The sequence below is a fragment of the Cygnus atratus genome, chromosome 1 (assembly GCF_013377495.2).
Source record: "Cygnus atratus isolate AKBS03 ecotype Queensland, Australia chromosome 1, CAtr_DNAZoo_HiC_assembly, whole genome shotgun sequence".
NCBI lineage: Eukaryota > Metazoa > Chordata > Aves > Anseriformes > Anatidae > Cygnus > Cygnus atratus.
The window spans coordinates 91,859,513-91,882,786 of NC_066362.1; positions in this window are offsets into that span (position 1 = coordinate 91,859,513).

A 23,274-nucleotide genomic window follows, 5' to 3' on the forward strand; every position below is an offset into this window, starting at 1 on the left:
TGCAGTTACTCGATCCTCTCAACCCCATTTAGCAGGAAGACAACTGTTTTCATAGCCCAGATTCACACCATGAAGTTTTAACAACTGGTGTAGGGGCCCCAACAGACAAATTTAAGGGAATGGTAAAATTTCTCTTCTCAACCTGATTATATCTCCTTCCTTTAACAGCACAAGGCCTCAGGAAGCACATGGTTATCAATACAACACTGTGTAGATGCTGTACTCTGTCCCAGGAGCCCTCTACAAAGAGTCACATGGAGCATTTGTATCCATGATGGTGACAAAGCCAAACAGGATTTTTAACTCCTCAATTCCAGTGACTCAGACTACAGACACCCACACACATTTCCTGAGTCTTTTGGAAACGCCTCCTGCTTTGGTGGTAGCTAATTATCCACAGAGACCAACTCTTCAGCTCTATTCTCTTGGATAAATGCAAGGTCTATGTGGATAAAAGGCTGTTTCAGCTCCCCTTCCAAGGCCATCCAGGGGAGCAAGGACATCAGTTCTGATGCTGTAAGGAGCATAGACACCAGCAGCTATGAGGGAGAGAAAGGTGGGACCTTGGTGAAATGGAACTACACAACTTCTGGAGACCATCAATAACCACCTTGATTTGGGAGTGGTTCCTCCTCTTTGGTGTCATCTCCCCCTTCATGCTGAGTAGCATTACAAATGTGGGAGTAGGATGGAAGAGTCTCTGGGGAATAGGAAGCAAAGAGGAAACTGAAATACACTGGGCTGAAACTTGCCAGCAAATGAGGACGGGGAAGGCACTTAGGTAAAATCCTACACTTTTAACATCTTTTCCCATATACAACATATAAATTTGTCCTCTCTCATATCCTCTTTAAAAACAGCACTCCTTTGTGCAGTTGAGAAATAAAGGCAAGAAGATTGGAGTACATATTTTATTTGAAAAACTTGTCCTAGCCATACAGCAAGAGTCTGAGCAAGACATCTAGAGCTTTCACTGTTGTAAAACAGAAATATACAAGGAACATTTTTTATAAATTAATAAAATGATCTAGGTCCCTGAGCAGAACAAAATAAATGATCGAAGGACATAAAGGTATATGTTTCTTGAAAAACTCACTAGTGACTTTAGCCTGAGGTCTTGCTTTCTGTTTTTTTTTTTTTTTTTTTGAAAGTCCCCAGTACTCATGTCTGAAAAACACAAAACTAAGTTCAAGACTAACAACCCACATCCCTCCTCCAAACAGACCATGCTGTTGCAGAGGATATTAAGGGGAATGCTTATGAGATAAACTTATTTCATAAAGAATTACTTTTGTCTGATATGCTTTCTTAGCAAAAAAAGAAGAATCTTCTCTCCTTGTACAGCATTTCTGGATCACTGCAACATCATCTCTTTCTAAACTGGTCTTAACAGTGTTTGCCAGGAGATACTCATCAGTCCTTAGCTGCTCCATTGCACGTCAATAAAAACATAACCATGACCACATGTAAACAAACTGGCTCAGTGGGCAGCTTGCACTCCTCCAGTGGTGCAAGAGCAGCTAATGGGCAACTCTCAAACCCATAGATTCTCTTCTTTGCTAGGATTGACTTTTTTTTTTTTAAGATTTTTTTTTTTGCACATGCTAAAAATGTGTGATAAAGTGCAGCATAAACACATGAGAACCAGTAGATATTTTGTACCACCTTTTTCCTTCCTTTTGACATGACCAACACCATCCTAAATATTTGAGGTATGTACGCAATACAAGTACTAAAAATAAGCAGCAGTCAAGCACATGTTAAGGCAGAGTAGTAAAGTGATATTTTCCTCAGCTTCAACACTCCTCAGTGACTCTGCTTGGTGCTTTCCTGTTGAAAACCAACAGATGACTCTGTTTCGTTCTCCCATCACCTTAGTTACACCAAATACTCTGTAATACATGGCAAGAAGTAATAGCATGAGAACTGCTGGCCTCAGAGAGGGCCAGAAAAGTCAATCTGCTGACAGTGTACAGGAACAATCCCAGGCTTCAGACAGCCCGATTGCTCTGCGAGGAGCCCCAGGCTCACAGCAGGGCAGCTGGCTCCTGCTTCAGGGGGACAGCGTGGACATGGAGCACACCAAGCCTGGCTTTCCCTGCTCAGCACTGGCCTCCAGAGGTTCTTGAGCCCTCTCTCTCACACCCTGCTGTCACCAAATACTCACTGCTGGCCTTCCTCTGTAACAACCACCACGCTGAAACACAGTCCTCTGAGTACAACATGTACCTCACAGTGGAAGACATAAGAGAAAAAGAACTAAATTATGCCTCAAGACTGCAGAAGTACCACACAGCAGCAGCCTGCTCAGGAGGGCTGGGGAAAACTCCCTACTGCCCATCCTCCTGGTTGCTGCCAGGTCAGGTCTTCCACACGGTTTTGGTTTACATCACAGTGTGCTTTCACACTTTATTTATCAGACTTAGAGGTGCTGCTTTGTGCTAGAGGGCTTTTCAGGGAGCTGGCTCCATCACCTCTACCACCCATGAGATGCTCTCACGCAACACCTACTTTCTCTTCTGGAAAAATCCCATCAGCTCCGCTGCAACAGAATTAGTTGATTAAATTACTCTAGCTCCAGGAAAATTATGTACCATAGTTATAAACAGACCCCAGACATGAGAAGTATCTGCTGCGTGCTGGAGTTTTTAAGTAGCAATGGAAACAGAATGCGGAAAGTCGTTCCCACCAACCCATGCTCTTCTCTGGTGCCTCACAGTAAAACCACAGAAAAGCACGTCCTGTAGGACGCAATGCAGGGGAGAAGTCTGGGGAACACTTGTGCTGTAGGACCACAGCTCACCAACTAGCCAGGTGACTGCACAAAGTAAGACAGCACATCAGTTCAAGCTGCAAAATTTGTGTTTTCTGAGCACATGGCGGAGTCAGCTGTTGCACACTGATAAAATTTGCAAGAGCTATCTTTCTAGTGTAAACATAACCTCACTCACACTCATGTAATCGGTCCCACAGCCCTCCTATCTGCTGGAGGGAAAAGCCATCGCTGTGAAGTGGGAAAACATGACAAGAGTCAGACAAAATGTGTGAGGATTTACTAATAAAATGATAGAGGAATTGGATAACTCATAAGCATGGTAACCCATTTACTCAGTTTGGCCGAAGCCCTGCTAATGTTTGGGATTTTATCTCACAGAAATGTATACAACTCATATCAAGAATTTCCCTCCCAGACCTCTTTTGACTAAACAGAGTTTTTCAAAAGCATTTTCTGGCACTGCACTAAGCTCTGCTTCCATCAGAACCACTGGAACACTGATATGAGGAAAGCTGGGCCAAAATACCACCCACAAAGTTTTGTTTACTAAGTGCAGGGTGCTAACACTGGTATCTCTGCAGCCCTGTGAAATCGCAGCTCCTGTGGTGTGTCCCAGGAACAGCGAACTCAGGACTTTCCAGCAATACAGAGCCTCAGATAGGAAGGAGTCTGTTCCAGCTCAGCACAAATTCTCTTTATACGAATGACTTCTCATCAAATCCTACAACTCAATGCTTAGGTAAGGGTATCAATATTACACTAATGCATAAGGGAACCAAAAGTAAAGGAATCAGAGAAATCAAACACCAGCAAAAAAATAAAATAAAAGAACAATAAAGCCTGGACATGCTTCACATTCTTTTCTGAATATGAAGCATTTTCTGTTCCAGCAGCAGCCGGCTCTGCAGCCCGGCGTGCAAGTCCTCTTTGTGAAATCTTGGTGAGACAGGACTATCAGAATCAAGGAGGAGAGATAACGCATAAAAATGGAATTCAGCAAACAAATAAAAACGTAAAGGACTAAACTTAGTTCAGCCCAGCAGACCTTACTAACGAGGCACATCTTATCTCTATAGTATTAATAAAAGCACAGAAAGACAACTTATTCCTTTGCAGCACACGCTGAAATCACTCAAAATGAACTGTGGTTTGGTAGGAGATAGATCTATTGTGGGCCATAATTACATACGAAGAAAATGGATATATCTAACATGAAAGCTTTCTACACTGAACTAAAATGCAATAGCAAAGATAATTACTTTGATCCTTAAGTCTTCTCCACAAAGACAAAATCTTGCCAAGCTGGAAGTTGATTCTGCAATTTTTAAGGTCTTAAGATAGCTTATTTTCTTCTGCTACCCCCCACCAGCAGATTGAGACAAAATATGTCCCAGATTTTTAAGACAAATTACTTAAGGGTAGATGTCTGTTCAAAAATAACACTTTATTTTATTTTTCTCTTTTCCTCTTCTCTCTTCTTCACTGCTGATGTTACAAGTAACACTTGTTAGATAGAATTGGAAAATAGTAGAGGAGAAAAAACACAACAACACATTTCTGTGTCCCCCCAAGTTATGTTTACATTTGTTAAGATCTTGTACAATTAATTGCCAGAGGTTTTTCATCATGGGCATTTTAATATGAATGAAATTGAATAAAATAATAAAAACAGTAATAGTCTTTTTCTTTGTTTCCTATACTGAAATCAATTAGTTATTTCTTCTGTTGAATATAGGAAGCTCTGGTGCTGCAGCAAAGGAAAAGAGTTTTTTATTTAATTTAGTGGTCAACAAGGGCTGATTTTGAATGGTGCACATGGGGCCAGCCCAGGTCTGGGAACCAAGGCATTTTCTGAGCACCCTGAAGCTCTGAAGAGACAGTGCTTACCAGTTCTTCACCCACACCAAGTCACATATTAGGTGATTAGAGGCATTTCCTGAAATGTAGAGCCAGGAAGCAATTCACGCTTGAGAACACAGGCATAAATTACTCCAGGTAAGCCACACACAGTATGTCAGCAACTCCACAGGGTTTCCCTTCATGCATCTTCCACCCTGCCACAACCCATGGCAAAGGTTCATTTATCCTTTTGTCCCTGCAATTTATGAAGCACATATGCCTCAAGGGCTGTCCCTGGAATGACATCCACAGACCTGGCAGAAATATTGTCATGCATAACATCCTTTCTCCTCAATATTATGGGCTTTCACATAGGACCTACTTTCTTAGCACTCACCTAATACGGGCTTTTATTGCCAGGAATTAATGCATTGGCAGGGAAGAGAATAACAACTTCAGCTCTATATGTTTCTTTATTTACATCCATTTCTTTAGCAATATTCCCATTTGAAAGCAACAAGAAAGAAGGTTTTGAGGTAATGACTTCTTCAAGTATAATATTTCGACAGCATTGCAGAAGTACCCAGCAGTTCTAAGGAGATATGAGTAATATCCTGACTGTCCTACACTCACATGTTTCATTAGTGAGCTGCTGCGGCATGATCATGACAAACAAAGGCTTCTGGCCCATTTTATGGACAGATAAGAAAAGACAAAGCAGAGAACAGGATGCAGGTCTTCAAATTCAAGTTTGCACTTCAATGCTAAAAGTGAAGCGTGCTTTCCTTTAATGACACACAGCAATAAAACGTGGCTCTTAATTGCAGGCGTGTTGTCCCAGACCCAAAGACTGACTGTTAAAGATTATGTAAAAATCATACATAACAACTTCAAGGGAATCATCTCTGATATTTCTTCTGCTTAGGGAATGCCTAGAGATAAAGAAGCCTCAAAAGCTTTGCTCTTTTATCATACCAAAGTCGCAACCAACTCAGTGATTAACACCAATTTTATGGTTCTAAATCGCTGGTTTACATTTCTCAAATAAAGTGAGATTCCGTTTTATATTTCTGCAGATGAGTTAAGAATCAGTCCCAGACAATATTTTTAAGCATCTGAAATAGTTATGTTGAGAGCTGGTCAAACTTTTTTTTTTCTTATTATTATTTTTTAGGTTTTTTAGTTTTCCATTGCTTGTTTTAATAAGATGATTTTTTTTAACTATTTCTTTTTTATGAGCTTAAAAAGGGTATTTTTTTTTTCCACAAAGAATCTGTTTTTATCTACTTTTAGTTGCTGTCCTGTTAGAAACATACATTTGTTTGCAAGAAATGCAAACTTCTTCAGCTCAGGGAATATATACAGAGACAGTCCCTACCATGATAGAGTCCTGAAGTCAACTAGATTATACTTTAATAGAAACAATGAAAAACAGCACTGCCACAACAGTCAAATCTCAGCCTAAGAGGGACAGACATTCTAAGTTTTTATTGCCTTTTTCTTGTTATTCCATCCATTTCATTCAGACTACGTTACTGAGTTCAGTCATAACAAGTAAACGATGGAGGTCTTTTGTAGGATTTTTTACTTTTTCCCTAGCTGCTGGCCTAACAGGACCCTGTGATGCATTTTTTTTTTTTTTTTTTGGCTTTTCCCCTGTAACACCATGTATCCTGTCACTTTTGATTCAAACTGGCCTGTCGTAATAGCATTAGTTCAAATGTAGGTTGCTTGGCACGAGTGAATGCTTTACATCATCTTGCACAGAAATTTCATTGCAAGTGCAATGCAACATTCATTGCTACAGAAACAAATAACAATGTTTAATCACCAGGGCAAGTCACGTAACAGCAGGGACTTTCAGAAGAACAGGAGTGTTTTGTGAACTGGAAGTGGCAATGCAGAAATCGCATTAGCAGAGTGAAGAAAGTTTAATGGGAAATATGGCAGCTCAGGATTAAAGGGCGGGCAAAGGTGAAACTACTTCAGCGTGAGCTTCTGCTGCTCAGCAGATTTGACTAGGCAAGCCTGAACTGTTTGCAAATACCTGTTGTCCTGCATCCAGCAAAACAGATTAATTTTATTTCCCAATATTTTATTTTGCCCACAAATACATCACTTCTTCCTGTACCCCTGGAGTCTAAAATGAAATCCCCCAGCAACTGTCTGGGAACTGCTGCTCTCCACCTTCACCAGGGGTTATGACATTGCCTTTAAAAAAAAACCACTAACATATTGATTATTTCAGCATTGCCACAGTGAAGGGTGCTCCTGCAAATTTTAAGTAACTAATTAACAATCAAGGGAAAAGGAATATAGGGTGACAAGGAACAGAAGTCTATGAGCATGCCTCTTACTGAATGGGAAGTTTTAATCAGCCATTTTCTCCCCATGGTCCACATTCAGTACAGACATTCACAAATCCCCACTTCCACCTGTCTGCTGGCTAGTTCCTCTTTGTTGAGCTTCAACGTTTATGTCCCCACAGTGCTACAGAAATGGATGTTCCTCCATCCAGCTCTAGATCTCTGTCTGCCTCTCAAGCTTTCTTCTGAAAAAACAAACCACCGCACCTCATATTGTGAAGTCAGATAGGCTGAAGAGGATGAAACACGTCTAGCAGTCCTACTCTGATCCTTTCTGCTTGCCAGAAAATAAATAAATAAATAAAATAATAACAGTTTCACTGGGGAATATTTGACCATATGCTACTTAACTGCGAGCTGCTACTAGAGCACCATAATGGGCCCAAAGACTGAAGCAATCTTCCTGCTCTCATTATGGTTTCTGCACATGGTTAGGGACACACGAGGAACCTGGGAGAGGAAAGCAAAGGTGCCACTCTCCAGGGATGTCAATCAGCTCTTAAATTTGAAATTGCAAAGCATTCCTTTGAGCCAGACAGTAATAACGCTTACTCCACACTCAAAATTGCAGACAAACCTGTCCATAATCAGATAACATAAAGACTCTGGCAGATGGCTGGTGACGTCTGCACCTGCCTCCTTCCCCCGTACGTAGCCAATTCATTGTGGTTTACAAGTGTCTGGGAAGGCAGCCCCCGGGAAGCAGATCTGCTTGGCACCCCCGGGCCAGCTGTACACCTTGCAGCAGCGAGCAAGACCCACTGGGTAAAGCGCAGAAGCAATTATTGGAAGAGCCAGGATGCTGCTCCTTGCCACACAGATCACTCACGCGCACTGCACAACTTGACAGGTGCTGGTTGTGTAAGTTAATACTTCGGGGATATTTTTTTTTTTTTAATCTTACTGAAAACCTTGTATTTTTAACTTTTCTTTTTCCCTGGCTTGGTGAATAAAGAAGGTTCTGCAATGGAAATAACTTTGACAACCTTGCTGCAATTATACTGAAATTACTGAAACAAATAAAACCTCTGCAAATCTTGTCTCACTTTCAAAGGCCAGAAAACATACTGATATTTATAGGTGTTGTCAAGGAACTACAATCCGTACCGGTACACTGAACACGAATAAAACCCGATGTTAACAAGCAGCGTCTGTCCACCTGATTTGTTCTAGTGGCCACGTTAAAGCAGCAGTGCATTTGAGCTGGTGAGATTATTAATTGGAAATGAGTAGAAATACACAGCTTAAAACACTTTTGACTAATACAAACTTGGATAAATCTGAGTTGGCACATTTATTAATGCCCAGAATCATACTATGACTCAAAGAATGATTACCCAGGGCCTTTGACAGGTCGAAGACAGATGAGCTGATATGGCAGCCTATTGCTGCATCTGTCGAGAGATAACTTCAGTTTGGCGGGTGTTTGTTTAATGCTTGTGTAAATTTCCAGACTGATAGCCCTGAAATATGAAGCTTCATCTTCAAAACTGGGCACAGCTTGGGTCCATTTTCATAACATGCCTTAAACAAGTCTCAGGGCTTAGTGCTAAGAACAGGACAGGGAAGTGTCTCACTACTTATTCAGTCATCAGAGAAGTCTACTGAGTTATTTCTTTGCAATGTAAAAGGTAGAAAAATACCCAGGACATGCTTCACATGTTATATTTGCTGTGTTTATGTTATATTCAATACACAAAACTGGTAACTTAGAAAGTATTTTACAACCTTTACAAGCAGCACACCTGTATTTGCTTTACATTGTACTTGGCCCTGAAAAATTAAGTACCCCTAGAGGGATATCTCAGTGTAAATTTTCAGGAGAAAGGGCACAAAGCAAACTCTCCAAAAAAGAGAGAAGTGGTTGTTTCTCCCCCTTCTTTCTTCCCTCCTTGCAAAGGGAATTAGTGTGCAACTAGCTTCAAATTGAAGTAAGCTTTGCAAATTCACATTTGAGCACTAGCCTGATCCAGGAAAGTCTAAATTAACTGATTAAGCCTATTTTTTGAACTAGAGCAAACCAGATCTGGACACTTTTTTATATCCCTTCTTCTTTTTAAGCCTATCATTTCTCCCTCATCTTCTATATATTCCTAATCTTATTTTTTTATTCAGCCAGAGAGCATACTTGTCGTGTTCAAACTGCATCTGCAGGAGAAGCTCCCTTGGTTCAGTGGGGAACAACTCATCATGAGACACCACCATTTTCAGAAGACCTGAAAACTCTTTCTATGCCCAAGAGATGAGTCTTTAAAATGTAATAGCAAGCCATGAGTATTGACATGTCAAAAAAGGCCACAAAGGAATGAACCCTGCAGACCTCTGTGCTGCAGAGAACTTTCTCCTTTGCCTGTTCTCAGCACAGCTTGGAGTGGCGATCAATTAAATCAACCAGACAGCCAAACAGCGACCTGGGTGCTGAGCAAGAGCTACGTTACTGACTTTTAACAACTCTCTGCCTGCCAGGGCTCCTTTCTGTTCACAGCAGTGAGAACTGGCTCAGGGCTGTGCTGATCGAGCTGCCACTTGCTGGATTTTTACTGAAGGGAAGGAATCAGAGCACCCTGAGGGAAGGGAAATTTGGCTGTTTGTGGAAACAGAGAGTAAAAGAGGAAAAAGGAAAAAGCTATATGACAAAAGGGCCTTGAAAATTCCAGCCAGCATCTAAATTTTGCATACCATCCTCCAGCCTAAGAAGCATGTGTGACTCAACCATAAGTAAGAGAACTGCAGCTGAGCTCTTGACAGAGCTGTAATAGAAAGAGAAACATAGCACGGACAGGGGGCATTAATTAATATGTTCTTATATTATTCACTGCTTTCTTGAATTCTTATTAGGAAATTAATAAACACATATGGTTTGCAGAACAAATCCAGGCACTAGGAACTTTCCAGAGTACTTTTATTTTTTATTTTTTATATATATATATATATTATTTATTACTAATGGTAATTATGCCTACAGGTGAAGTAACAGCTGAGTGACTCAAGTTACCCTGCTGTTTAATTTAATCAAAAGAGTCATGAATTCTGTGAATTCTTTAACAAGGTCTTTTAGAAAAAGGACTAAGATAATTTCCCCTATTATTGGGATACAAAGAACACAATGAATTCATTTCATAACACTTAATATATAGCAAGAGTTTTTGAGGAGAAAAAGAGTAAAGGAGAGGGAATGAATAAAGCCACTTGAAGATATGTTGATTTTCTGTCTGGAAATCTGTGGCATGTTCTCAAATCAGTGCCACAATCTACAGGGCTTATAGATGTTACAAATTAGTCAAAACAATTGTGATTGAATTTAACAGAAAAAAAAAAAAAAAAAAATTGACTTCTACTTGTTTCTAAAGCACAGAATAAACATCAGGAGGGGTCAAAACCACAGCTACCAACGTGAAATCATAAGAAGCTAGGCTCAGATTACATTATTTTTGCTGTTCCAAAGCCTGAGGCTTGCGGAACACATATTTGCAAAACGTGGGAATCAGAAGAAGCAGGGAGATCTATCGATCTTTAGTGTATTCTCTGTCTTCTCTGATTTCCCAAAGTATGGGAAATTTGAGACTAGATAATGATTTGAGAGCTTAGACCAAACCTGGTATTTAATAAACTCTGGCAGCTTTCAAGCACCTTACTTCTTGAGCAATGATGTGCCTAAAGATAATGGTCTAGAATAATCCATGTTTAATCGATTAAACAACTCAATGCTACTACCAGGTTCTTTGATTTATGAAAATATTGAGAGTTAACATACCAGATCCACTCTCAGACCAGGAGTAGCAACCCCTCCTGACCATAATGAAGCTCTTCACTGTTTGTTTTCTCATCATCCACTGCTCAGGACTTAAGGTTAATGGAGAAAATATAAGGAAAGAGACAAACAAAAACAGTCTTCAGCCTGTCTCCTGCAGTGAGCAGCACAAAGCAATAATCTTTACAACCCACAGAAACGCTCTCGGATGATTGATGACTCTCTCTATTACAGAGGAGCCTGGGGGAATCCCCAGTTTCTGGCAGCACTGTACATAGGAGCATGGCCTATCTCTCACTCAGCATGAGTGCAGCCACTCGTCCTGATGCTGGCTATTTTAGACATGGTGGAGAAGTCAGCATCTATGCATAACCTACAAAATAACCCCTCTGCCTTGGTACTTGGTTGCACAACAGCTCAAATGCATGCTATATGGCTCTGGTTCCCTCACTGTCCAAACCTGAGCTGTTCAGGGATCCTGCCCTACATTCAGCTGTGTTTTTGGAGAGAGGCACAACAGAAAGGCAAAGACTACCTGCCTACAGTCACACAGCAGGTCAGTAGCACACATTAAAAATAGAATCATTGTATACGCGAGACCTTTCCTTCAGAGTCCAGTCCAACCTAGAAAATTAAAGAATTAACATGTGTGAGACCCTTTGACTCAAGAGCTCACATTTAGAAATTTGTTACGTTAAGGGCTAATTAAGGTCAATCACACAATACCCTATGTACAGAGGTCCATTAAGTCATTCACCCGCAGAAGGCGCGGGGTTGGTTCCCACAGGACACTTGCCAGTATTTTGTCCAAAGCACTTTCAGAGGTCACAAGCAAGGACACTTGCCAGTATTTTGTCCAAAGCACTTTCAGAAGTCACAAGCAATATGAAGGTTTTAGCAGTTCCTTTGCAGATGCTTCAGGTTCTTTCCACCTGAAAACTTTTTTTTTTTTTTAAATCTAAACCTATTTCCATTTAAGTTTCATCTGCCCATGCCTTTTGAACATGATTGGGTGCACTGAACTAAATTTCTTTCATTCCTACGTTTGCACACTGCAAACATTTATAGTCCATTGCAATGTCTTTTCTCCTTAGTCATTAAATAATCTAATGTATCACCAGGCAGTCATTCTACTGTTTTCTCTGATTTCTTTCCTTCCAGTCCCAATATTTGCTGCTTCCTGCTGAAATCCCTCCCATTTGTTTCTCTCTTTGGTAACACAATGACCTAAATGAATTCAAAAGGCAAAATTCAGTACTGTGTGAAACACACTACTACTTTTTCCTTTCCCTCCCTCTCCCCATTTTTACACCCTTCTGAAAGATCAGCTTACTTTTAGGCATCTTAGTAAAATAACAAGATGTGTTTAGCATCCAGTCTAACCCTTAACACTTACACAAGATTGAAAGGGCTGAGTTCCCAGGAAAAAATAAAGAAATCTGGCCCTTCATTTATGCGCCTGAGGATAAAGTTGGGCTCTTTTGAAAAACCTGAACCACCACCATGGGACCTGGGCAGTAGGCAGCACAGCACCAGTGGAAGCAATCTGAGGTCCAGCATCCATTGTCACCTTTGTTCTGAGCAATAACAGGGGTTATGTTGCTGCAAGGAACCCACAAGTTACTGGGGTGCAAGGAAGCTGGGATGTACTGCTTTTTCCATTATCAGGTGAAACTAAAATGACAACGTTGGCCAGAACGTGCCAGGGGTGTTGGGAGCATCATCCCTTTCTCCTTCCTTTCCACTCAAGGAAAGCTTCTGCAACTCGACCTGCTGCTGGTTGATGTGCTAATGGTGCCAGCTACTGCCTGCCCCTTTTCAGAAGGGACATGAAGTAGGGTTTCAGCAGGGGGACCTCACTGCCTCCTGGCACAAAGCACAGTTTGTAGGCCACACAAGCTAAACACACAGGAGTATAGCATCTGCTGTATTTCTGCAGACGGGAAATATATACTTCGGGAATAAAAGTATCAAGACAGCATTTACAAAAAAGCTATTAAACAAAAGCTCAGGGTCTCCTGATTCCCCCGTGCTCCTGCTAAACAAAAAGCAACATCCTCCACAAGGCAGAACCCATTGGGGGTCCCTTGGTCCTGCAAAAACAACAGCTACTCAGAGGCACATCTGCAAGCCTCACCCGTGGGAAGGACCCGAGGGAGCTTCTCTTCCAAAACCAATGTTAAGGGGGGTGAAACTCTCTTTCAGGTGTCACAGTGTTAATTTTGCTCTTTTGAGTATGGAGATGGGTCTGTCTGGTTCTGTCTTCAGGAGTGTCTGAAATGAAGCTTGACATAACTGCTCACTGCATCTTGCATCTGTATAACCTTGTTTTAAAATACCAGTACTTTCCAAAGGAAAGGAAAACATCCTTTGCTGCTTGGAATTTTCCACAGTTACACTTTGCCCAGAGGTGATATGTCCCTTGGAAGAAACTTTCATCATTATATAATACTTTCAAATTCTGTTGTTTGTATATACCAAGGCAGACAAATAAATGAAGAGACAAATAAATGAAAGAATAGCCTGAGATTTTTATCTGTGTGTACAGCCAGGATGACTCAATGATCGAGACAACTGCTCTGGAAAGTTTTAGACTTCTGTTAATTGAGCATTGCTGAAATTCCAGGATGACTGGGGGGTCATCCTCAAATCTTTCTCATTAAGGAAAAATCTAATTTTATTAAGAGGGTGTGAATGGAAATACCTATAGGGAATGTCATTTCTAAATTTCAGGTCCTGTCTATTTGTGCTTTCCAAAAGAGCTAAGTGTTTGAATAACCTCTTGAGGATATGATTTCTGTCAACATTAAAAAATATGCACAAATATTAGTAGTTTAAAATCCACGACTTTGAATCACACTGTTAATCTTTAAATACAATACAATGTAGTTGTAAACCACTGTTATCCAGATTGCCACTTCACTGAATATTTGAATCCCTAAGACCCACGCACCTTTTTTGAAAGTATGCTTACTCATCCCAGAAGCAGCTTGAAACTCAGTCTCCTCACTGCTATAAAATCTTGGACATCAAGTGTTTTTAGTGTTATTGCATAATTCCTGCATACATGGATATGATAGCATAATTTATGATACAAACAAGAACTCATATCTGCACTGAACCTACATGTACACATAGTCTTTAAAGAGTTGGGGGTCTGGTTCATCAAGATTAACAAGACAGGCTTGTCATAAACGTATTTTTATTGTGAGGCAGTTTGTGTGTAGACAAATTAATTACTGGCTTAAGCAATAAAATTCCCACAACAGTAAAGACTGGCCCAACCAACCCATTTGTCACTTGATTAACCTGCTGAAACTCAAGACACCTGTTCCAAACTAACAGATTTTTAAAGAATAAGTATCAGAGGACTTGACACCGTGCCACCATCTTGGCATCATATTTCACTTAAGACAACCTTCCCCCCTTCCCCTCCAACCTCCCCCCAAAATGCCTTTCATTTTGTGTGACAGATATATTTGCCTGAAGCTGTTAACAAGAAGAATGTAGAACACCTTTTCAGAAGGCAAAATTTCTCCTGAAGATATGATCTCAGGAAAAAAAAAAATGTAGAAAGTGTACTGATTATCCATATCCAGAGGCTAAGAGGATAAATCCCTTTGTTATTGATCTGCTTAGGTTAGGAATTCAGGAATTGCACGTGTGCCTTTGCATGTCTGTGCTTTGCTAGTCTATATTGAGCTTCTTTTGTGACACAGATGAAAAGCTAAGTTTTAAGGGTCTGTCTTAAATTTATTTTTTTAATCTTAATGTTGCAGATGCCCAAGAGTTGTGACAACTGAGGTGTCAACAGTCTGCAAGCATCTTCCAAAGCATTACTGTTAGTTTTGGTTTTGTAGTTTCAAAAATAATATTATAAGCCTGTGTCACAGGATTTAGAGCACTACCCATCTGCTCTGGTGGTTCAGCTTGCTTATCTACTGAGATCAAATTCTTAACTGAGGAAATTTCAAATAAAATTAACCTCCTCCTTCTCTGGTATACCAGTTAGCAATCACTTTTCGCCCCACCAGCTTGGGAGAACTTGCGATGTGTTGTTATCACAGAAGGCTTGCTCCGCGTTGCCTACAAAGTAGAAATTGGAGTCTCAGGAAGACATCTGCACAAGCCCTTCAGCAGCAGTGTTCTAGCAGATCTGCTGCAAGTAGAGACATTCTGAATTACAAAGGAGCAATGCTTTACGCTACTACATTAATAATTCTATGTAAATTATGTAATAAAAATCCTTATTTATACACCAACAGATGATCATCTCTGAGCCTGGTAGCAGCAGGTACAGCTTACAAGTAATCCTGAAAAGCTCACACCAAAAGGGAACACAAAACAACTGGCTCCAAGACTAGGCACTCTGCACTGCACTCCTCCCACAGGCAGATATCCCAACATCACTCACTGATTTCTTACTTTTGGCATGCAGTGTTTGCACCTGACTTTTCCTCAAAGGAAATTCAACTTTCATGACAGCATGTTGACAGGCAGAGAGATGAAACTCCTCTGTTTAGCCATGCAGAGGTGCATCATGAATAATCCTACACATGGTTACATACATCATCCCAGCTTCAAGGAAATACCTACCAGGCTGCAAAGATAACTGCCTCCAACATTCAGCCCCTTGTTTACCTGTAAGCACTGAGTAAAACCTCACTAAAGCCAGCATCTCCCACAGTGTGAGAGCCTGGTAGCACAACTGCCAGTGATGGTATTGCTTATCTTCTAAACTGGGCTGGCCACAAGAAGGCTTAGAACCAAAAATCACATTTTCACTGTGCCTAACCTTGGACTTCTTCAGGTATTGAAATGCCATCACGAATTATAATTCCCACCTGACACTACTACACAATTCACATTTTCAAGAACAAATCTGTCCTTTGGTTACAAAATTCTCTTTAAGCAAAGAGAATGTTCCAACACAATCCCCTTTCTGGTACTGGTGCAAGTAAACCAAACCCAGCATCCAAGATGCTAAAATGTTCAGCTGCCCATCGCTGCTATGCCGAAGTACCCAGTCCCTCCAGGTGTAAAGCACAATTAACACTGTGTGTGAATGAGTCATTGAATGATTTCAGCTCTCCAAAGGAATCACTATTTCCTGCATTTTCCTTCAGATGTTCCACATCCCTCAGAGACACCTAAGGTTACAGTATGTATTATGTCCTGTTCCTAAGGGTCAGTATATCATATCAACAGAAGAAATACAGCTTCTTAACTTTCTGCACGCATCATTTGCAATTCCATTCCATGGGCACTTGCTGACTGAAGTAATCTCAATAATAAAGGTAAAAATATATATTCCTAGAAGACTATTATATGGAATGACATAGGATGTAATGCCCTGTAGTCACAGAGAAAGGATGATTTTAAATGAATGAAACCAATGCTGCTTATGTGGTGGTAGGAAGATACTGCCTTTTTAAAAATACGTATAAGTGCAATGAAAGCTAAGCTGTTATTATGTGTAAAGCAGCTGCAGAGAAAGCGATAGCGTTAAAGGCATTAGAACAAAGATTATCTGTTCTCCGTAATTAAATCCTTTCCCTGCTTTATACCAGATGACTCCTCAGGTCACATGAGTCCAATTCAAGCATCACCCTTGAAACTAGCCTAAAGAGGTTGCAGCCAGACACTGGAAACCCCCCAGCCCACAGGGATTTAATTGTTCTGTGGTTTCTGTCCTGCCTTCTCTCCACAGGAGTGGAGAGCTGTGACACCCACTGCAAACAGTATCCAGGAACAGGCAGGTCTCTGCACAGCTTCCCCTTTCCGCATACCTTTTGCCAGTGACCTCTCGTACATTTGGCATGGCAACACATAAACATCACTTCCGTGCCAGAGCAGACAGATTATTCATATCCTTATTCTAATGACAGTATGATATAAAAATACAGAGTACTTCCATTTCAGAGACAAGAGTGTATCCGGCTCCCAGAGAGTGAGACTGGTGCCAGGCCATTCTCTGCATGGGTGGGGGAGAGAGGATGGCGTCAGCACATCATGGAAACACAGACACTCCTCAATGGCCTTTTATGAGCCTGTCAGTCTGGCCAGGCTATGGAATTAGCTCCATTGTCTCCCATACAGCTTTCTGCCTCATCTGACACCACCTCACCTATTGCTTTTCTGCTGGAAGCAGCTACACAGGTTTAAAAACAAATACAGGTTTTGCGCAATCCATGAAAAGGGGAAGAGGGACTGCTGCTAGTTCAAACTCTGATCCACATCACTGACGATAAAAGAAAGGAAAAAAAGTCACTGCTGTTTGGTGAGTTGCTGGTCTCAATCCAGTTATGAGGAGAATATCTATCCACAAGGATGCCCTCAGACTGGTGAGAGATGCTCAACAGCTGGAGGGCAGGACGCCTGAACTCTTTTCCTCCACCTAGGGTCTCTCTGGGCCAGAAGTAAAAAGAAGATAATGACAGAGTCAGGCCTGAATCATAATGCATCCCTTTACAGCCTGAAAATCAAAGGCTGACCCAGGCAAGTGTCCTTCCACTCCAACCGTCCTCCTGGACAATGTAGCTTCATTGTGGTGCAGTGTCAAGGAAAGCAAGCTCTAACATTTACAACCTGTTTCCCTTTATAATGACACTTATTTTTTCAGCTTGCAAGGCAAGATTCTGCATTCTTAAACAACATACGAAGAAGAAAGAAAAATGGAGAAAGCTTTTTTTTTTAATTAAAAAAATATGAATAAAATAATAATAAAATACGAATAAACTTCTTGCTTTACGGATACTGGTCCATTTAACCCCTGTTAAAGCAGACTGTTTAAATCCAGACAAGGAAGTTATCTCAGTTAGACACACAGAAGAAGCCGTTTTACATTTTCTACGGTAAACTACTTCCAATAGTATTTAAGTGTTTTGTTTCCTACCCTGATAGGTTTCTAGTGGAGTGCATTTTTCTCTGCTTTCCTCGCCAGCTTACCTACTGCCCTCTGATCTCCTGCTTGATGCCTTCTGGTTTTCCATGTGATAGACGCTTCTACCCTATAATACCTATACACATTGTCTCTAACCCCCACTCACGCTATTGTGCTCTATCTTCATTAGTATCCTACTTTCTCTTCCTAATAATCTTCCTCTTTGTTTGTCATTGACATTTTCCTTTTCCTTTATCAACTTTTTTTCCCCCTTACATATATATATTTTGTTTCCTTTCTATTCTGATTAAAATTTCATTTGAATGCAAATTTCATAGCAAAATATTGCTACACCCATATGCTACATGCACACTCATACTTGTACAAGACCATGACAATTCTCATCCCTTACCTTCTCTTCTAGGTTTTCCCAGTTGCTGTGATAGTTTCTTTCTTTCTCCAGATTAGTCTCTTTTCTACTTTGATGCTGTGTTTGCTAATATCACAACTGCTTTTTCTCTGGAGGTAGATTAAACACTATTTTCTTTACTAATACAATTTGAATGATGCTGACCTTCTTTTCCCACCATTTTCTTTGAGTGCCTTTATTTCATCAACATTTTTAAGAATAGTCCTCAGAGGTAACACTAGAGGCTGCTCCTCTCACAAGGTCATATAGTATTATCTCCTTCATTAGTGCAAACACCAAAACCAGTAATAGTGCACACCTGCAAGATAGATTACATAAGTTTTTGTTTCTTTGTTTTACTGGAGGCACTTCTAGGGTCTGTGCTGTCACTAGTTTGCATCTTAACTATGCAAAAGAACAGATAAGCAGGTTTAATTAATTGCAGTTTAGGGCCACTTAGCAGTGTGAATCCAGAAATCTGCCTTCCTTTTCCCTCAGCCATTCCCCAAATGAGGCTAAGTAGAATGCTACAAGTGCCCTTTCTAATGGAGTCTACAGGTCTGTAGTCAATCCATTGAAAAATTACATCGGTGACCTTTCATTCTGGCATGAACAGCCACCAAACTCCATTTTCCATGAAGTATTGTCAAACAATGATGTTTTATCGACTTAACTTTGAAAACTGAAAACTAGAAGCACTGGAATTTAAATAACACCCTGATAAATTTTGAGATTGGTAAAATGATAGTTTTGCTTATTCAGCCACAACCTGGGACCAGATCTTGCATATGCAGAAATACGTGATTAGCTCTGGGAAGCAAGTGAAGTTACAAGACCTACAAAAAGTTGTTTCTATAGAATAAAGAGGGTATGGAAGATTTAAACTAATAGTTCTGCTCTCGATAGTAATTGCTTCAGGCCTAGCAATTCCTCACAGACAATTCAATTAAATGCTGACAGAAACACAAATAGAGCTCACACGGTCTTCTAGTTCTTGCAGCATTGCACTGATGTCATCTTGTCTGGAAGTTACTGCAAAAGTCTTTCCTTACTTAACACATAACTACTAAATAACATAGAGGTGTCTGAAGCAATTAGAAAAACAATATCCCTATGTTTCAAAGCTCAAGTTTCCCATTTTCCAGAACTGACCTTATTGTACCTGGGAATTTCAAATTGGATGATGAATAGTCTTACGTTCCAAACATTTGATGGATTTTGTATTTCTCCTTTTGGTTTTATGTTTGCATTCCTGAAGAGTCTCTGGTGGTAACTGAGGTAGAATTCACTTGTTATTGTACTGAGATTAGCAACAATGAATCAGCTGCATTGGATTTTTTTTCAGAGTATGAGTAGTTTACTTTTTCTAATCTCCTGTTACTGCACTGATATTTGCCTTTCTTTATTTAATCTTGACAATGAATATCATTCAGTTACCACTTGTCTTTACTGACTTAATGATAGAGTAAGGTATTATATATACACATAGAAATAAAATATCAATCACAGTTTTGAAATATCAATGCTTTTGGTAGCAATTGTTTGCAAAAACAAGGCAGAACAGCATTGTAGAGACAAACAAATAGTCAAATAAAAAGATCAAGTTAATTTATAATGAATTGACACAGCATGAAATTTGGGCTAGTTTTAAGTTTGTGATAAAGAATTCCAAAGCAAGTATACCTATGATTAATTTTCAAATAAGACAGACTGAAAACTTACAAACTACGCTAGGATGGAGGAAAATTTTAAAGTATTTATAGCAATATTAATAGCAAGCAACTTACTTCAATCATATCAAAATGGAGCCTTATAAAATGAGGTTAAGCTTAAAAAAATCTCAAAAGCTGTTAACATATGGAAGTGCCCATTTAAGCCTCTCAAACAGCTTTAATTCTGACTGCCAGTGATATCGTTGCAGAACAGTATTCAATAACCTTCTGACACACTTAATGCATGTTTGTATTTTTCATCTCAAACTAGGAAAACGTGGCTTTCATATACCCATTAGAAATATACACACATGCATAGTGTCACCACACAGAAAAATGTGTATGTGGATACAGCTCTTGTTCATTGCCCAGTTGCACTCAATGAGTGTTTATGATGTAAAATAACTGGCAGCAATATCTGAGGCTGGTTAAGCATTTAGATGTAAAGCAGTTTAAATGTTTTAAAACGTAAGAAATCCATGCCCACATCTTCTTAAATTCTGGGGCCAAGCTGCTTACTACCTATGATGTATTTGTGACTGATTCAGATACCAGTTATTAATGCATGGCCAATAAGTACAGAAATAGGCAAACTGCTGCCTATCACAACTGACTTTTTGTCTTGCATCAAAAATTTTCATATGTATAACCCCATTGAAGCTTTATCATAAGATTCTGCAGTATCACAAAAATATTTAATGAACCAAACTCCAGCAAGTGCTGGCCATAAAAACAGCCCACATCCAGTTTATTCCAACCTTACTTATATTGAATAATATCCACAAGTCAAACAAGCAAAACAAGTGGTATTATAATAGTGGTAATATAATAATCTGCCTATAAGTTTCACTAAAATTTCATGATATACTTGCAGTCCAGCCATTTCCTGGAGTTCTTTGATAAGAATGCTGTCCTCAGATCACCGCCTTGTCATTACCTGATGCTTTTTACACTCTTTCTTTCATAACTAAGACCATATCTAGCAATGCTTACTCTTCCCAATGTTTCACTTGCTTAAAAAGAAAGAAAGAAAAAAAAAACAGCAATCCAAGCTGGTTTTATTTTTGTATCTCTCAGCAAGTTCTAATAAAGTAAATTGAGCAATATTCTCAGTTTATTGTATTGATAAACAGACTGTAAAGTGTTTTATGATATGGTACTTCCCGTATGAAAGACACTAGACTAACATAAATTGCAATTGTAACTGTAAAGTACTAAAATATATTTTCCCTCTAGGGCTCTCTAGTATATTTGGCTGAAAAAAATAAAATAAAATAAAATAGACTTGTTTATTGTATATATTTTTTGTAGTGTAATTAGATGTCTCTATGGTTTCCACTCGGAAACGATGTCGTCTTTCCCAACTCAAAGCAGTCTAAAGGCACACAAATAACTGTACAGAGCTGTCTTGTTCCATACTGGGGGTGAATAAGCACTTTCTTTTTCTCTTTCTCCAAACTGTCACCAGAGGAACAGACCTTTCAGCACACACAGCCCTACCACTTCCAGGCCATGCAAAAAGTCTTTAGACTCCGAGTCAATCTTTAGTACTGTCCCAGCAACGCTGGCCTTCTGTGATTTGTACCAATGCAAAATTTTCCATTCTCCACCCAAACCAGAGTCAAGGGGATTTCTTGTGGTGATTACTTTGGATCTCATCCAAAGTGAGTTCCACGTAAGAAGGCATCTTCCCTAGGACTAGGAGTTGTCAGTGTGACAGCTCCTGTACCCCACAGGATGTAAAACAGGCAGAGGGGCTCTGCCCCCCCTACTGGTGATGGCCAGAGGCAGCCATCTGGACCAGTGAAGCCACAGAGGAGCACTACATCTCTGGTGAGGTCCTGCAGCCCAGGCACAGGTCCTGTGGTCCTGGCTCACATGAACACAATTGCAGCTCTGCAACATCCACAGTGAAACTGAAGACAGACTTGGTCCTCAATGGTTTTGTTTCACTAGAGATAAAACAGAAACTTGCAGGGATGTGGTAATGTAGCTACACAGTCCAGAGAGGCTTCACTTTGCACACAACAGCTATATTTTGAAGCCCAGCTCTTCAAAGACACTTGGACCAACTGTGAGCCCTCTCACAACGCTTACCAGCAGTAAAACTACTGAAGTCTCAGGAACTGTTGAAGGGTGGGGAGAGGGAACAGTGGGAATCGGAGCAATATCCAGACCCAAGGGTCTTTGTTCAGTAAATACGACCCCTCCAGTTTCATACAACCTTGCTTTAACAGCACTTCCCACCCAGACTTCCCATTAAGAAAGAAGTGCTAATGGAACTGTTGCAATCCTTCTTCAAACAAAAGGCAGCAGTTGAAATAATGGCTAACTGGGGAAAGAATACTCACAGAAAAGTCAGAGGATAGGTAATGTATCTTTGAAACAAAGGTGGAGGTGAGATACTTAGAAAATTAACCTCCTCTTCTCTTTTGGTCTTCCTTTAATAAAATGGTGATAAATCCATTGTCTGTTTTAAGGTTCAGAGCAGCTGCATAATGAATCTGCCGGAATACACAGGAAAGTACAAATTCGCCATTACACTTCAATAGCTTGTGTTCCACTCTGAATGAGATGGAGGATTATACAAGCACAAAAACACTCCCTGGAGTAGTTGAACAGAGCTGGTAGACTTAAGGCTGAAACAGACAAAATTAACTCCCCATACATGTTTAAGGACAAAATGTTAAGCTTTTCTTTTGAAACAGACTTTCATAAACCTTGGCTATCCTTAGAGAAAAAATCAGATGGGGCTTCTTTGGCAACTCAACAGCACACCTAACGAAGTAAACAAAATAACAAAACAACCCACCCTCCTAGTCACAAATGAAGGGTCTTCCCCATTGCTCTTTCTGGCTCCTAAAACTCTCACAATTCAGGATTCATTTTGATGCTTGGAGAAGTAGTCTTTCCTAAATCTCTAGTGAGCAACAGTCTCTCTTGGATTTGAACCTGCTATTTTAATTTGAAAACATTTTGGTATCATATGTGTTCTCCACTTCTTACTCTTGCCTAAGCCTTCATTAAATGTTTTTCAACCATTTATTTTTCTAATTCTGTGAACATTTTATAACAGGTAGAAACCTCAGTGTTCAAAGATAGACAACACAAAATATTCATCTTATGCTCTTTGATTCATTCTTCAACCAGAGAACCATTGATAATGGCTTGGGCATCCATGAGGCAGATTATGTTGTGAACCCATATCTCTTTGTACCCATCTTTACACTATAATGTCTCAAAATAGCCAACCTATTCTGTCCTGGACTCTCTGAAAAGGTCATGTCTTATGATAAAGCAAAGTATGAGAAGAACACAGAATTTAAGGTTTGCAAAACTGGGTCTACACTTCTGTGACAAAGCTGGAGTAGCAGCACTAACATTAGCAGTAGTGAATACTTTTCTCCCCCCAAACTCTGGGGAATGTCTGAAAAAGAGGAAAACAAACAAACAAAACCAAGGAAACACATGTAAGAGGAATTTACAAAATCTCAGGCAATGAGAAATTTCAGTCTTAATTAATTCGTATATAACTTGT